Source organism: Nyctereutes procyonoides, unplaced genomic scaffold, assembly GCF_905146905.1.
Source record: "Nyctereutes procyonoides isolate TBG_1078 unplaced genomic scaffold, NYPRO_anot_genome, whole genome shotgun sequence".
Classification (NCBI taxonomy): domain Eukaryota; kingdom Metazoa; phylum Chordata; class Mammalia; order Carnivora; family Canidae; genus Nyctereutes; species Nyctereutes procyonoides.
This window is the reverse complement of record NW_026575048.1, coordinates 20550345-20566250: the sequence shown is the minus strand read 5'-3', so window position 1 is coordinate 20566250 and position 15906 is coordinate 20550345.

Here is a 15906-nt window from a genome sequence, read left to right as displayed (position 1 = left end):
AATCTCTTTGAGCCTCAGTTTCCCCCTCAGGAATTATAGGTGCATGTAAATCTTAGTGTTTTTAGGTGATCAAATGAGATAATGAATATAAACTCTTTAATGCTATCCAGATGTTTTATTCTAAAAAGGTTGGGAAAAAAAGATCCAGTCTGGAGGTCAACAGTGGCTGTGGGGACCCAAATGTCTCCATATATCTTGGCTCAGTCCGGAAGACATCTGGAGAGAATTCCAGTATAAGAGCTCTAAGCAGGTGCCAGGGTAGCTCTCTACCTTCTATGACACTTCCTCTGTCACCAGCCAGAGCCTGGAACTCTGGCCCTGGGAAGGAGATATAGCCCCTCTCCCCCCCATGGACTCTCATTCTACACTTACAATGAGTCGCCAATAACCATAAATACCCAAACTAGTGGTATTGAGAACTGAAGCTTCTTCTTGCAGAGGCAGGATTGAGTAAGGAAACCTTGTCAATGGGCATCTTTGCCCAGTTAATGGGCATGGGATTATTCTGTGGTCACTATCTCAGGTAAATCTTGCAGAGGGATGCTGTGACTCTGTAAACCTTGTTCCAATTCACATCTGGTCTCTTCCAAGGCTGGTCCCTCCTTTTTTTTTTTTTTCTTTGAGTACTTCAATTCCTTCTTTTTTTTTAAATAATAAATTTATTTTTTATTGGTGTTCAATTTGCCAACATACAGAATAACACCCAGTGCTCATCCCGTCAAGTGCCCCCCTCAGTGCAAGGCTGGTCCCTCTTTTCCTGACTTTCCAAAAGTCTGTCTTCCCTTCCCATTCCCACTTCATTTTCCCATAGCATCTGCCAAGCTCACTCTCAGTTACCTTGGTCTTCAAGGAACCATAGCCTAATCTTTTCCTCCATTCTCATCTGGCTCCATTCTCTGGAACCTTCAGTGTTGTTTCTTCTCCAATCCCATCCTGATGATTCCTAGAATTTTGGAACGTTTTTGGTTTCATCAAAGAGATAGCTTTCATGGAAACATTCATGACTCTAGAGTCCCTTCCTTACCAATGGTATATGGCCTAAAGTTCTTCATTTTATATGTAGGATGGTTATTTATATACTTCAATATATTGTCATCAAACCACTTCTTAAATCCAGGTGGCCTGGCTTACATTCCCACCATTTTACCAAACGTCTCTCACTCTAGATACCAATAATCTACTCTTTGCCAAGTTCATTAGCCTGGTATAGCCCTGTGCCTTCAAGCTCCAGGCCTGCTCCCAAGCCATTTAGACTGTGCTTAATATAAAAGGGTACTGGTGAAGATCCAAATTTGTAGAGATGCAAGTTTTCCCCAAATTAATCTATAAATTCAGTGAAATACCAATAAAAAGTTAACAAGAGTTTTTAAAATGGAGCTTTACAAGCATATTTTATAAGTCACCAAGAAAAAAATACACAAGAAGAGCCAGGCATATTTTTATACAGTAACAACAATGGGAAGGAAATTGCTCTTTCACATATAAGCATTAACTATAAAGTGGTCAATATGGAGTAATATTGGTGTAAGAACAGATAGCACAAACAATGGAACAGAGTAAAGAAAGAGACCCATGGAAATCTATCTTATGCTAACAGAGCATTTTAAATCTCTGGGAAAGGGTTGACTGTTCAAGAATGATTTTTGAACAATATATTATCCATTTGGTAAAACATTTATATGTTATATTGGTGATGATTTTACTTCCTGGAAAGAGAATTAATTCTACTCATTTTAATCAGAAAGAAATTTATGGAAGATATGTAGACCTGCCAGGATTGCAGGGAGGAGTGTTGGAGAAAAGGATTTCACGTCGAACTTACCAGAATAACTTCTAAACCCACGGCACAGAACTGAGCCACTGAAAGAGATGCTGTCAGTGCTACAATCTGGAAGCTGCCAGATAGCAGGAAGTTTTTGCCATGGATACTGTTCCAAAACCACACCACCACTGGCAGGATCTGTGCTAGTAGAATGGAGGCTGTGTTGCCTTTTTCTCATATAATTCAAAGCTTCATGTGAGTTCTATCTGCCTAGGTCTTCTAGGAAGCAGAAACCAAGATGGAGTCAGAGGGCAGAAGATTTGTTGGGATAATGACCTGTGAAAGATAAAGGGGAGAGGGAGAAGGAGGAGCAGGCAAAGCCTTCAGATTGTGGTATAGATTTGACACTTGTGAAAGGAAAGGGAGAGGAAGGAAGGCTGGGTAGAAAAAGGCTCAGACTGTGGTGTAGCCTTGAGAAAGTCTTGGTCACCAGAAAGATTGCCCATAGAGGAGTCCCTCTCTGTGGAGAAGAAATGGCCATGCCCTGTTTCCTCTCTATGCTCAGTCATTGGGTAAGAGCTGTAGCAGATCTTGAAGGCATTCAACTGGGAGAATATCCATTACATCTGGAATTCTAGCTTCAAAGGAATCCCTTCAATACAGTAAGACACACCAGAAAAAAGGTTGATATGAATTTTGGTCCAACCTATGTATAGTATTTATCTTTAATAGATCCCTACCTCACACCATATACAAAATAAATTTTGATGAATTAAAGAAGTGCCGGTAAAGAACAAAATTGTGTTGTATTACAAGAAATACAATTGTCTTATAAGAAAATATAGGAATATACTTCTATAACCTTGGAATAGGGAAGGCCTTTTTAAGAATCTCAAGAATCTTCTTGAACCTGGGCTGCTATGTAATCTATCAGGAACAGGCTATTGACATGTATTTTTACTATTGATTACCTGCCTGTAATCTAGAACTACTACTGAAAATATTATTTTTTTAATTTTAGGTTTGCTTTTTTAAAGATTTTATTTATTTATTCATGAGAGACACACACACACACAGAGAGAGACAGAGACAGAGACAGAGACACAGGCAGAGTGAGAAGCAGGCTGCATGCAGGGAGCCTGACATGGGACTTGATCCCACGTGTCTCCAGGGTCACACTCTGGGCTGAAGGCGGAGCTAAAACCCTGAGCCACCTGGGCTGCCCTAAGTTTGCTTTTTAAGCAAAACACAAAATCTAAAATATAGAAAGGCACATTTTGGATTAATTTTTATTTATTTTTAAGTTTTAAAAAAGTAATCAACACTAATATAGTTAATGGTGAGAAACTAGATGTTTTTCCTCTAAGATTGAGAACAAGAATGTCCCCTCTCACCAGACCTATTTAACTTGTTCTGAAAGACCTAGCTAGTGCAAAAGGACAAAAAAGGAAATACAGGATATAAAAAATGGGAAGGAAGAAATAAAATGGTCTTTCTTTGCAGATAACATGATTGTCTATATAGAGGAATCAACAAAAAAACTCCTGGAACTAATAAGTGATTACAGTGAGGCTCCAGGATACAAGGTTAATAAGCCAAAGTCAATTGCTTTCCTATATTCCAGCAATCAATAATTAGAATTTGACATTAAAAATACAATACCACTTACATTAGCATGAAAGAAAGAAGGAAAGAAGGAAAGAAAGAAAGAAAGAAAGAAATCTTATATGTAAATCTATCAAAATATGTAAAGAATATATATGAAGAAAACTACAAAACTCTGATGAAAGAAACCAAAGAAGGTATAAAAAATTTAAAAATACATGTTCATGAATAGGAAGACTGAATAATTGTTAAGATATCAGTTCTTCCAACTTGATCCCAATCCCAACCAAAATCCCAGCACATTATTTTGTGGATATTGACAGATTCTAAAGTTCATATGGAAAGGAAAAAGACTCTGAATAGCTATCACAATGTTGAAGAAGAACAAAGTTGAAGGACTGATATTACCTGATTCCAAGGCTTATTGTAAAGTTCCACTGATCAAGACATTGGTGAAAAACGAATAGATCAATGAAATAGAATTAAGAACCTACAAGTAGGCCTATATAAATATAGTCAAATAATCTTCAACAAAGGAGCAAAGGCCATACTATGGAGAAAGGACAGTCTTTTCAACAAGTAGTGCTGAAACAACTGGACATACACATGCAAAAACAATCTAGACACAGACTTTACACTCTTCACAAAAATTAACTCAAAATAGATCAGAGACCTAAAAGTCACAAAATTTTAAAATTTCTAGAAGACGCCATAGGTGAAAATCTAGGTGACTTTGGATTCAGCAATGATTTTTTTAGACACAAAATCAATCCATGAATGAAAAAATTGCTAAGTTAGACTTCATTAAAATTAAAAAATTCTGCTCAGTGAAGGACACTGTTAAATGAATAAAAATACAAGACATAGGCTGATAGAAATCTTTGCAAAAGACATATCTCGTATGGGATTCGTATCCAAAATATATGACAAACACTTCAAACTCATCAATAAGAAGAAAACCAACCCAATTAAAAAACTAGCAAAAGATCTGAACAGACATCTCAACAAAGACAACAAACAGATGGCAAATAAGCATATGAAAAGATGTTCAACATCATGTCATTAGGCAACTGCAAATTAAAACAACAATGAGCTACTACTATACATCTATTGGAATGGCTAAAATCCAAAACACTGACAACACCAAATGCTGATGAGGATGTGGGGAAACAGGAACACTCATTTATTGCTGGGGGGAATGTAAATGGTACAGCCACTTTGGAAGACAATTTGGTGGTTTCTTGCAAAGCTAAATATAAACTTACCATACAACCCAGTAACTGCACTCTTAGGTATTTACCCAAATGAGTTGAAAATTTTGCTACACAAAACCTTGCATATAAATATTTATAGCAGCTTTGTTCAAAATTGCCAATAGTTGGAAGCAACCATGATACTCTCAATAGGTGAATGGATAAAGAATCAATGGTACATCCATACAACAGAATATTACTCAGCAATAAAAAAGTAGCTGTCAAACCATGAAAAGACATGAAAGAAAGTTAAATGCATACTGTTAAGTTAAAGAAGCCAGTCTGAAAGGTTACATATTTTATGACTCCAACTATATAGAAAAGGCAAAACAATAAAGAAGCAAAAATACCAGGAGTTCTGAGGGAGGCAGGGAGAGATGAAGAGATGGAACAAGGGCATTTTTAGAGTGGTAATCATGAATTATATTGTAATGGTGAATACATGATATTATGCATTTGTCAAAATCCATAGAACATACAGCACAGAGAATAAACCCTAATGTAAACTATAGACCTTAGTTAATAATAATATAGTGGTTTTGGTTAATCAGTCATAACAAATGTACCACACTAATGTAGGATGTTAATAACAGGAAAGATTGTGCATGAATAGGTGGGGAGGGAGGAAGGGAATATCATGATAGGGGGAAGAGGTATATGGGAAATCTTTATACTTTTTGCTCAGTTTTTCTTTAGTCCTAAAACTGTTCTAAAAATAAAGTCTATTAAAAGTTTTACAAGTAATTAATACACTTGGAGAAAAAATTGGCAGCAAATATAACAGACATATACTCTAGCTTTCTCAGGACAGTTCTGGTTTATACTGGTTGTCCTGGTGTACTATCTGGTTTAGTATTTGTCATTCTCTAAGGGTCTTGGTTTAAATGATAAATTAGAAGGTCACCCTAGACAAAAGGTTACTATTGGTAATATATAAAGAACTCCTGTAAACCAATAAGAAAAAGGTAAATAATCCAGGAGAAAAAGGGGCAATATGTATGAATAGGTGTATTAGTTTTCTAAGGCTACCATAATAAAATATTATAGATTGGATAGTTTAAACAACCAACATTAATTTTCTCATAGTTCTAGAGGCTAGCAGTCCAAGAACAAGGCCATAGAAGGTTTGGTTTCTTCTGAGATCTCTGTCCTTGGCTTGCAGATGGCTGCTTTCTCACTGTATCCTCACATGGTCTTTCTACTGTGCATGCATAGGTCTGTGTCCTAATCTCTTCTTAAAAGGACATAGTCACATTGGATTAGGGCCCACCACATGACCTTATTTTACCTTAATTACTTCTTTAAAGGCCGTATCTCCAAATATAGTCACATTTGAGCTGCTGGGAGTTAGGACTTCGACATACGAATTTTTTGGAGGTGGGATCACAAGTCATCCCATAACGATAGAAAATTCACAGAAGTACAAATGGCCAATAAATATATGTTAAAATATGTAACAACACCCAAAACCAGAGTCATGCAAATGAAAAACAATACTAACCAATAAAGTACCCCAGTAGAATGACAAAAAACTAATAAATAAGACTGATTGGCAAAGATATAGGGAACTGCTGTTTGTTGGTGGAACAAATTGATTAACTTTTGTTGACGACAATTTGGCAGATTCCATAAATATATAAAGTACATATCCTTTGATCCAGAAGTTTCACTTCTGAGACTTGATCCTACAGAAACACAGAGGCACAAAGAGGTATGCATAAGATATTAATTGCAGTATTTTTTGTATTATTTAAAAATTGAAAAATATTTAAAATTTTAATCCAAGGATAAATAAGCTATGGTACCTCCATAGTACATTCTATGGAATACTGCACTGGGGTTAAAAAGGAGGTAGACTAGTGATAAGATAAGAACCATATAATGTTCTATGAATAGATAAAATGGAAACTTGAAACATATTAAGTAGCTCCAAAAAGAGGAAACAGGGAAGAAAGAACAGATGAGACATATAGAACACAAATAGCAAAATGGTGGATTTAGACTCAACCATAGCAACAATCTCATTAAATGTAAATGTTCTAAACATCACAATTAAAAGGCATAGATTATAAGATTGGATTTTTTTTAAAGACATGATCCAACTAAATACTGCTTATAAGAAATCCACTTTAAATATAGTCATGAGTAGGTTAAAAGTAAAAGGTCAGATAAAGATTTACCACTTGAATACTAATCAAAAGAAAGTTGTATTGGGGTGCCTGAATGGCTCAGTCAGTTAAGCATCTGACTGTTGATTTTGGCTCAGGTCATGATCTCAGGGTCGTGAGATCAAGTCCCATATCAAGCTCTGGGCTCACTGGGGAGTCTGCTTGAGATTCTATCTCTCCCTCTGCCCATACCTCTCTCTCTTTCCCCTGCCCTGTGCTCTCTCTCTCTTTCTAAAACAAACAAATAAATGAATCTTAAAAAAGAAAGCTATATTGATATCATACCAAGCAGATTTCAGAGCAAAGAATATTTCCAAGGACAAAGAACATCATTTCATAATGATAAAGGGATCAATTCATCAAGACGACATAGCAATTTTAAATGTATGTGCATGTAATAAGAAGTTTCAAAATAATGACACAAAACAGAACTGCAAAGAGAAATAGACAAACTCAAAATTATAGTCAGAGATTGCAAATCATCTTGTCTTTATTCCACAATTTCTACACTACTCTTTCTTTATCTCTTTAAATGTAATTAAACTTAAGGCCCTTTTTGGATAACTTTTTAGGCTCTAATTTCTCGGATGTAAATTATTCTATTTGTTGGGTTAGTGGAATGTCCATCTTGGCATTGGAGTTCTCCATATTTTGTATAGTTTTTGTCTGTGAGCTCATCTTCAACAGAGGTTATTTTTCACAAGAGTCCTATAAGTGTTCCGAGTTATTAAGGTCTCTTAAAGGGTGATTTCACTATTGTTACCTCCTGTTCTTTTGGGGGTTTATGCCTTCTGACACTCTATGGTTATAGGTTTATGTTTCATTTCTGATGCTTACAAACTATCTCTTATTTTTCTTCTTTTTTTGAGCTTAGCTATGTTTTAAAATAAAATTTTAAGCAATTATATAATATTTTGCTCTTTGGAGTAGGTTTGGGAAATTTTCATGTCAGATTAGTTTTTGGTTTTGATAGAATGTGTCAAAAGGTTTCCTGTGATAAAACTTTGAAATTAGTCTTCAGCGAATCTCTTTCCTTGTTGTTCTTTGTCCTGGAATTATAAAATTACTTTTTAATGAATTTATAATAAGCTGGGTATTGTTAGACTAGGAAAAATGCCATTTTAGGATTATAAACTGTGTACTTTTTAGGATAAAGACTAAAATTTGCTTTATGGATGATGTTCCTTTGTTTTAGCCTCTACTGCTTGAGTTGGCCCTTTTAACTATGCTATTTATTATAAAGTAAGGGCCTGCCTATCATGTGGAAGAACACTGATGGGGCCTTAAAGGAGATTCTTAGTTTGAAACGTTAATACCCTTTAGTAATATACAATGAATGAGTTTGTGAAATTCTGCCTCTGAGCATTGTTTTATTCAGAGCACCACCATCTCCTAATTTGGAATCAGACAACACTATCCTGAAATTGGTTGTGTTCTTGTAAAGTGATGTGCGCTACTCTGGGATCAGTTGTTTGCACAAGAAAAGGGGCTGGAATGGAGAAGAATGTGGGAGAGAAGCCCTCATTTCTTCAGCTTAGACTGGAGAAAACAACTGTGCAAATGACCCACACTGGGCCAGGCATAGCTCAGTTTGGACCTGGGCATTGGTTGTCTCATATGTCTTCTATTTTAATCTGGCCATCCCACTTTTGGGGAGACATCCTGACAGGTATTTTGTTTTGATATCCTTATTGTCAGTAATTCATGGAAAAGGAAAACTCTGGAGCAGGACAGGAAGACTTGGAAGGCAGATCTTAGATTTGAATGAGAGGGGGAAAAAAAAACCACTTCCAGGAGCTGGGGTGGGGGCATCACTTAGATCTGGACTCCAAGGAAGGGGAATAATTGGGATATGCCTGGTCATGGGAAGCATGTTACTGGCCACATGGAGGCAGTTAGCAGGTGAGGTGAGAAGTGGGCTTGTAAAGGACTTTGAAGTTAGCTTGGAGTTGTGGGCTTTCAGCAGAGCTACTTCTAAGAACAGCTATTGGATAATTTCTAGTAGGTACTTCCCTTCTCAACTCTACCTAAGATTTCAGGCAATATTGTTAACTTGTCTTTGGCTATGGTCTACAGAATTAGGAGAGATCCTGGCCCATGCTTTGGGTGAGAAACCAAGGCTTGCCTAGATCTGAGTGCTGGGGTGCCGGGGACAGCATGAGGCAGAGAGCGATAGGTCGTGAAGCTGATAGAAGCCAGGGCCAGAGCATGGAGGCCTTTATAAGCCATTCCAAGGAGCTGGACTTTATTTTATAGGCCACAGGGAGCCATTGAAGGCTATCAAGCAAAAAGGTGATGTGAACAAACTCACAGTATATAGAAAGGAAAAAACTTTAGAGTATCTTACAAATTTGTAGACAGTTGTAGTGGACATCCACTTTTGTCTGGACAGCTCTTCTTAAGTTCTCCTGTGATAGCAGAACTTCTTTTCTGTGGTGCACCTATTCCATGTGATTTGAATTCAACCTTCTCCAAAACGGGGAATGTGCCAATGACCCAGGCTAGCCCAACAGGAGCAACTGACCTCCTGGCCACAGGTACTAGTTCAGGGAGGGCCCTGTGATTCAAGTTTGAGTTGGTAAATTGGGCCTAGGACTTTTCTGATAGCTGTTAGAAAGATCATCTCTTTCTGGTGGGATCTCTAAACTGATAGAATATGAATCTAGGTCTCCTGGTGGCCAGAAAATAACTGTGAGATGATGTGAGACCGAGCCCTCAGAGATGGTGGGAGACCAAGGCCTCAGGCTGTAGTTTGAGGGACAGGATCTAGCCACAGGCAATGGCAAATAGAAATTGGCAATTAGAGGAGAGAGTGAGAGAGAGAGATGGAGGAAACCCCAAGGACATTGTTGAGCTACTGGATCCCAGCCAATCGTTTCTTTTACAGAAGCCAATAATTTTTTTCCTGCTTAATCTAATTTGTATTTCTCTCACTTAGAAGTGAGGGTTCTTACTAACAGTTGTGTGTTCTCTGATTTGCTCTTCCCTAGACTCAACATTCCCAATTCATTTGACAATATGAGATGGTTCCTGGATCCCTCCCACCGTGGTCATCATCCTCTGGAGGGAGATGTCCACACTAGTGTCCCTGGGGAAACTTCTCTGTAAGGGTTATATTCCAGTAAAATACATAATGAAGTCTTCTCTGAAGAAATCAAGATATAAGATTGATACCTGTGGATTAGGTACTGGGGGCCTTTGGGAGGGATCCTGGTCACAGCAATATACAGCTTGAGGTATCTACATTTTTATAAAAAACGAAGCACCTTGACTCTATCCTGGGGAGTTCTTGGGGGTCATCCCCTCAGGCACCTTCAGATTCTAAGTGAGAGGGAAAGTAGGAAAGAATGTGTCCTCGTTTATGGCCAGCAGGATCCCAGGCTGCCCTGAAATATAGATGAAACCATTCAGTCATCTTAACTGGCTGTTAATGAGCCAATCCATAATTTAAAAGTAGCTTTAAGGCACAGCAAGAGGAAGACACTGTCTCTATCATAATCTGAATGTGTGTGTGTCTAGAAGGAAATAGTGAACCCACTTCCTTCCTGATCTTTCAAGGGTCTATAATCCCCCTGGTTAAAATGAGCCGAGGATCTGCCTTTAACAGAACAGTCCTGGGCTTAGACTCCCAGAGGATGAATCCCTTCAAGTGCCTCTTGTAAACTGCTCTGAACCTCACTGCATCCTGCTTTCTTTTTCCAAATCACTTAGTATGTTACACACAAGAATTAAAATCCCAGTATCTACCATTTTGGGTGTTCCCAAGTCCTTGGCCATATGGAGTTGCCTTGCCTTTTGATATCCAAGAGAAAATGGATCAAACTCTCAACATACCATAAAAGGAAACCCAGGATTTTTTTGTGGTTTTTTTATTTTTTATTTTTTGCAATACTTCTGGGGATTTGTTCCCAATCCCCTTTTACTGTTTCTATAGATTTCCCTTCCTTTTCCTCTTCCTCCCTCCCCCCTTCCTCTCTACGCTTTCCCTCTTCCCTTCCTATGTCTCCCTCCTCTTTGCCACACTGGCCCCCCCTTCCAAGGCTGTTTTCTTTTCTCTGCCTTGTGTCAAGACAAATGCAAAATACAGATCCTTTTCCTTGATTTCCCAACAGTAGCAACTAGTACAGGGCATATGTAACACATGTTCCCTACATGTAACTGGTAGAGCTGCATTGTGTGTCTTAGCACAGAAAACATCTTAGAGTTGAATATCAGAGATTCTTCTGGCCATGTCCTACTCCACCATCTCATCTCCTTGGGGCCCAGCCTTCACCCATGAGCTCTGTCTCTATCTCTTCCTCCCTCTCTCCCTCCCTCCTACCGTTCCTCCCTCTATAGCAAGTGCTCCTCTGGAGCAGCTCTTCCCTACCCACTGCCCTAGACTGTCTCTGGGCTAGTATCTGCCTGCCCAGAAAACATAAGGACCAGCTTTGAAATTAACACAGTCAGATTATTCGTCCTAACTCCTTCCCCTACCAGTCTTCACAGGCATGTGAAGATCCATCATCCTTTAAGTACACTACCCCCTTGGAAGGCAGAAGTGGCCAGAACCGTTTTGTTGGTTGTTTAAATTGCAGTGTTGTCTTTCTTGCTGTTCGAGTCTGACTATAGCTCAGAGATGTTTCTGTTGGCCTCACTTACCTGGTCCAATATAACTTCCTTCCTCGGGTACCACCCCTCCCTTATCAAGCACCTCTCTAGCCCCACCCTACCTCCCCCATCCAGGAGCCTTCTGGAAACAGCCCAAACACTTATTTCCCAGTTCTTCCTGACCCCTGGGTACCCTGAACCATATGAAGGCCTTCCCCTCCTTCCACCAGCCAGATCTTAGGAGCCCCGAGTCTTGCCTGGGGCCACTCTGTCTCTATGCGGCTGAGGGTCTCATAGTGTGTGATTCAAACCCAGGGTCTCTGGAGCCCTACATGGTCAAATAATGGTAAGCCCTTGCAAGTCCCCAGCATTTGCTGGAGCAGCCAGCCTATGGGAAGCATCAAGAAATGTTCATCTGTCTAAATCAGAGCTTCATGGCACCCGGGTCCCGGAGGGAAGCCGTCAGACTGGAATTTGGTCTCCTGAATGTTGCACAAACTATAGACCTGGTTCCACTCTACTCCTGCACTCCTGCCAGTGGTCTGTGACCTGGCAGCCTGGGGCTGGCAAAGAAGCACTGGCCTGAGGGTGAAGACACAAGGCTTCTGGGCTGCTTCTTCCATAAATTCATTTTAGCTGTTGAACACCCCTGCCCCTGTTTGGGCGTCTGTCTCCTCAGCTGAAAAATGAGAGGTTGGACAAGATGAAATCCAAGGGCCTAGAGCCCAGTCGTAGGAGGGGACCATTTATCTCGGGCTGGAGCTCATCATGTTGCCCACCACCAGTCTCACCTGTGTGGGCAGTGGCTGTGAGGCCCTGAGCTGGCTCCTGACCTCGGATGTTGAGGATGTTGGAGTTCTGAGGGACAGAAGGGGGGCCAGTTCAGTTGGTGCAGAGGGGGTATAGCAGGGGAGGGAGAGACACTCAGGATGAGCCTGGAAAGGCAAGCAGGGCCTATTGGGTCATGGTGAGGAGTTGGTATTTTACTCTTAAGTGCAGCAGAAAGCCACTAAGGAGGTTTTCAATGGGGGCCTGACATGTTCTGATCTATGTTTTTAAAAACTCCCTCTGCCTCTGTGGAGAGGACAGACTAAAGGGAGGCTGAATGAAATCAAGGAGGATGCCTTAGGAGGCCAGTGCAGTGATCCAGGCAGGAGAGGAGACCAGGATGAGGCTGTAGAGGTGGAGAAGCTTGCATGCATGGATTCAGTGTATGTTTGAGGCAGAAATGGTCAGTTGTGCGGTGGAGGCAAGGATACCAGATGCTTGGGTCTCTTAGCACTTTGGTTAGGGCCATGCTCACTAGCACTCAGATTCTCCTTTCTGGCCATTGAGATGTTAGTGGGGCTCAGCCAGCCTTCAGATGAAGGATGGTCAAGAGGACTGAGGGATCACCAAACTTTGCTGCTTCTCTCACAGTGGCACCAGGAAGGATAAGAAATGGTAGGAACAGAACTGGCAGGGTGGGGTTGGGAGTTGGGTGTGGGACCTGTGGCAGGGGAGTGGCACTTGGTCCCCCCCCCCCCCGCGAGATCAGTGTGGGGACAGGATATCCCAAATGTCAGTGGTCTCCAGTCCCTGGACCATCTTCATTAGCTACCCATTGTCTGTGGCAGCAAGGAACGGCTCCCAGCTGGCCAGCCCATCTAATTTCAGGAACCATCTCTTGAAAGATGGTTCACATTCAGCTTGGTCTGCTTCAACTCCCAGAGGCCTTTGAGTTGCTTCCCTGCTGCAGAGTTCTCCTGGCCGGGTCTGGCAGGCTGGGCAACTCCATCAATTGGGTTTGCCTGGCAGGAGGCTGGGGACACTCTTTGGGAATGGAGCAGGAGGGAGGGACAGCGGGGACAGAAGAAGAGGGAGAGTAGCAAATAGGGGCTTGGTGTGAGAGGGGTGGGCTATTTGCTAAATAAAATTTAAATCCTTAGCATGGTTTCTGCCAAGAAGAGAGAAGTGCTGATGAAAACCATATGTCTCTAAGTAAGTGGAATGAGGAGCCCTGCTCTGTGTGCGCGTGTGTTAAAGATGCTGCTGTTGGTCTACCATGCAATGGAAAAATCTCTATTTTAAAGAATACAATGTTAAGAGGCACTCTGAGACAAACCACATTTCGCAATTAAGTAGTTTACAAGGTCGGTGAAGGAAGGACAAAATAAACCAGCTGAAAAAAGTCTTGCTCAATACCAAAATTTGTTTAAAAGTTCAATGTTACAGTCAGAAACCGTAATATAGGCTTATTATGTAGTTTTATAAAAATAGCCCCAGAGATAAGACTCTTTCAGGATGGAGGAAAAATTAAAAATGCTTTAAGTACGGGTGCAGATATTGCATTTTCCTGACATTTGAGGAGTAATTCTTGTCAAACGTAAACAATGTCTTCTTTTTTTTTTTTTTTTTTTTTACTTTTTCTAAATTGACCCTGTGGCAAACTGAATCCAAACAGAGACACAAACATAACTACTACTGTTCATTCTGCAGAACAGAAATTGAATTTTTTCATCCAACATTCAAATTCCAACATAACATGGTTCCAAATGGCCTTCCCTGGATTTCCTCCCCAGCATGCTGGCCTCACCCACCCCATGCTCTTCTCTGCCCTGCTTTCAGGCTGCCACCAGTGGGGCTTCAGGTGCACTCACCTGCCATGGGATGCCCTTCCTGGCTGATGGAAGATGTCGGCCATTCTTCAAAGATGTCAATTTCCAAGTTCTATCCATCCCACCATAATTCCCATGTGATGCTTCTGCATAGGGACTCCAGTTCTCTAGAGAAATCCTCTCTCATCACTTTCTTGACCAGATTAAATCTGTACCAGATCAAAAGTCTGTATCAGATCACTCCAATACCTGGATTACCCAATATCAGGGCAATTTTGGCCCTGCTTGATGTTATTTCTCATCAGAAGATTCATTTTGGCTTTCCAGAAGGCAGTGTGAGCATCGGAAGGCCATCCTAGTTCTGTCGGATTGAGCTGACTTGAAGCTGCCTGTCTGGCTTTGTCAAGGCCCAACTTGACTTTTCTCCTGGCACCTCCTGCTCTGGGGTTCTCCCTGGGAGGTCAGGCTGTTTTCTGGGGCCCTTCCTTTCAGTGGGGCTCTGATTCCCAGTTTGTTCCCTACCACATCTGACTGCCAACAGCTCTGCTCAGCTTCCCAGTTTCTCAGCCTGGTGCTTTGGGCTCAGCCCTTTGGGCTTAGCCCAGTCCACTACTTGGACCCGTGCTGCTTATGAATCTGCAAATGCCTTAGGGGGTTGGAAAGGGCCTGGCATTTTGAACTAACCTAAGGTGCTTCTCTTCACCCAGATGCCTTGACCCTCAGGTCTTGCTTGCCGCATTTCCAACTCCAAATTTGTCTCCCCCCTCCCCAACCCATGAGATTGCCAAAAGCTCTAGCTGAAGTTCTTGGGTTCTTATTTACTACTTTTTGCTTAGTTCTTAGCCTCTTGGGCCCATGCCACTCATGAACCAGTGATGCTGGAAGGGGAAGGGTAGCACCAAGTGTCACTTCCATTAGCTCCCCTTCTCCTTGAGGTCCTGATCTCTCAAGTCCTGGTTATATGCAAACAAGTGGCTTTTGGATTTTGTCCAGATCATTCTTAATGGGAAGACCGGCCTTTCAGGGGCTACTCTGACATTACAGGGAGTGGATTCTTCTATCTACTCCCTTAGAACATAAGCTCCCTGAGGGCAGGGACCTTGTCTCCACCACCACTGTGATCCCTGGCTAATGTCAGCCACAGCTTTATTTTTATTTTTTTTATTTCTTAAAGATTTTATTTATTTAATCATGAGATTAAATCCAGAGAGAGAGAGGCATAGACACAGGCAAAGGGAGAAGCAGGCTCCCTCAGGGAGCTCGATTCAGAACTCGATCCCAGGACCCCAGGATCACGACCTGAGTCAAACGCAGATGCTCAACCATTAAGCCACCCTGGCATCCCTCAGCCATGACTTTAAATACCACCTATGCCTGGACATTTTCAGATGCTGTCTCGAGCCCAGGGCTCTGTTCTGAGTTCTCAGTCCCACGTAACTGCCATTTGTTATCCACATTGTCTGTTGCACAGAAACTCCACATGTCCAAAATTTTGTTTTTCCTCTCGAGTCTGTCCCTGCCCTAGGCTCCCAGCTCAGGAAGACACATCCCCTCCATCTACCTGCTGCTTATGTCTGAGGCCAGAAGGTCACATTGACGATTGCCACTCCCTCCCCTCCCACCTCCAGTCACTCACATTGCTGACTCCACCTTAAAATGTCACATGACACATCTAGTCCTTTCCTTGCCACGACAGCCCTGTCCCAGGCCTGCTCCCCTCCCCTCGGGTATTCAGTAGTCTCCTCACATTCCTTTCCAAAGCTATGCTGGTCTCCTTCCAGCATGTTCACCAGCCATCAGATAGCAGAGTGATCTCTTGAAAACAAAAATCCGATTATGTCATTTCTCTGCATAACATCATTCAATGACATCCCATTACTTTTAAAAAAGTTTTGAAGGTAAACCCTCAAGGAGCTACCACCCTCGGTGTT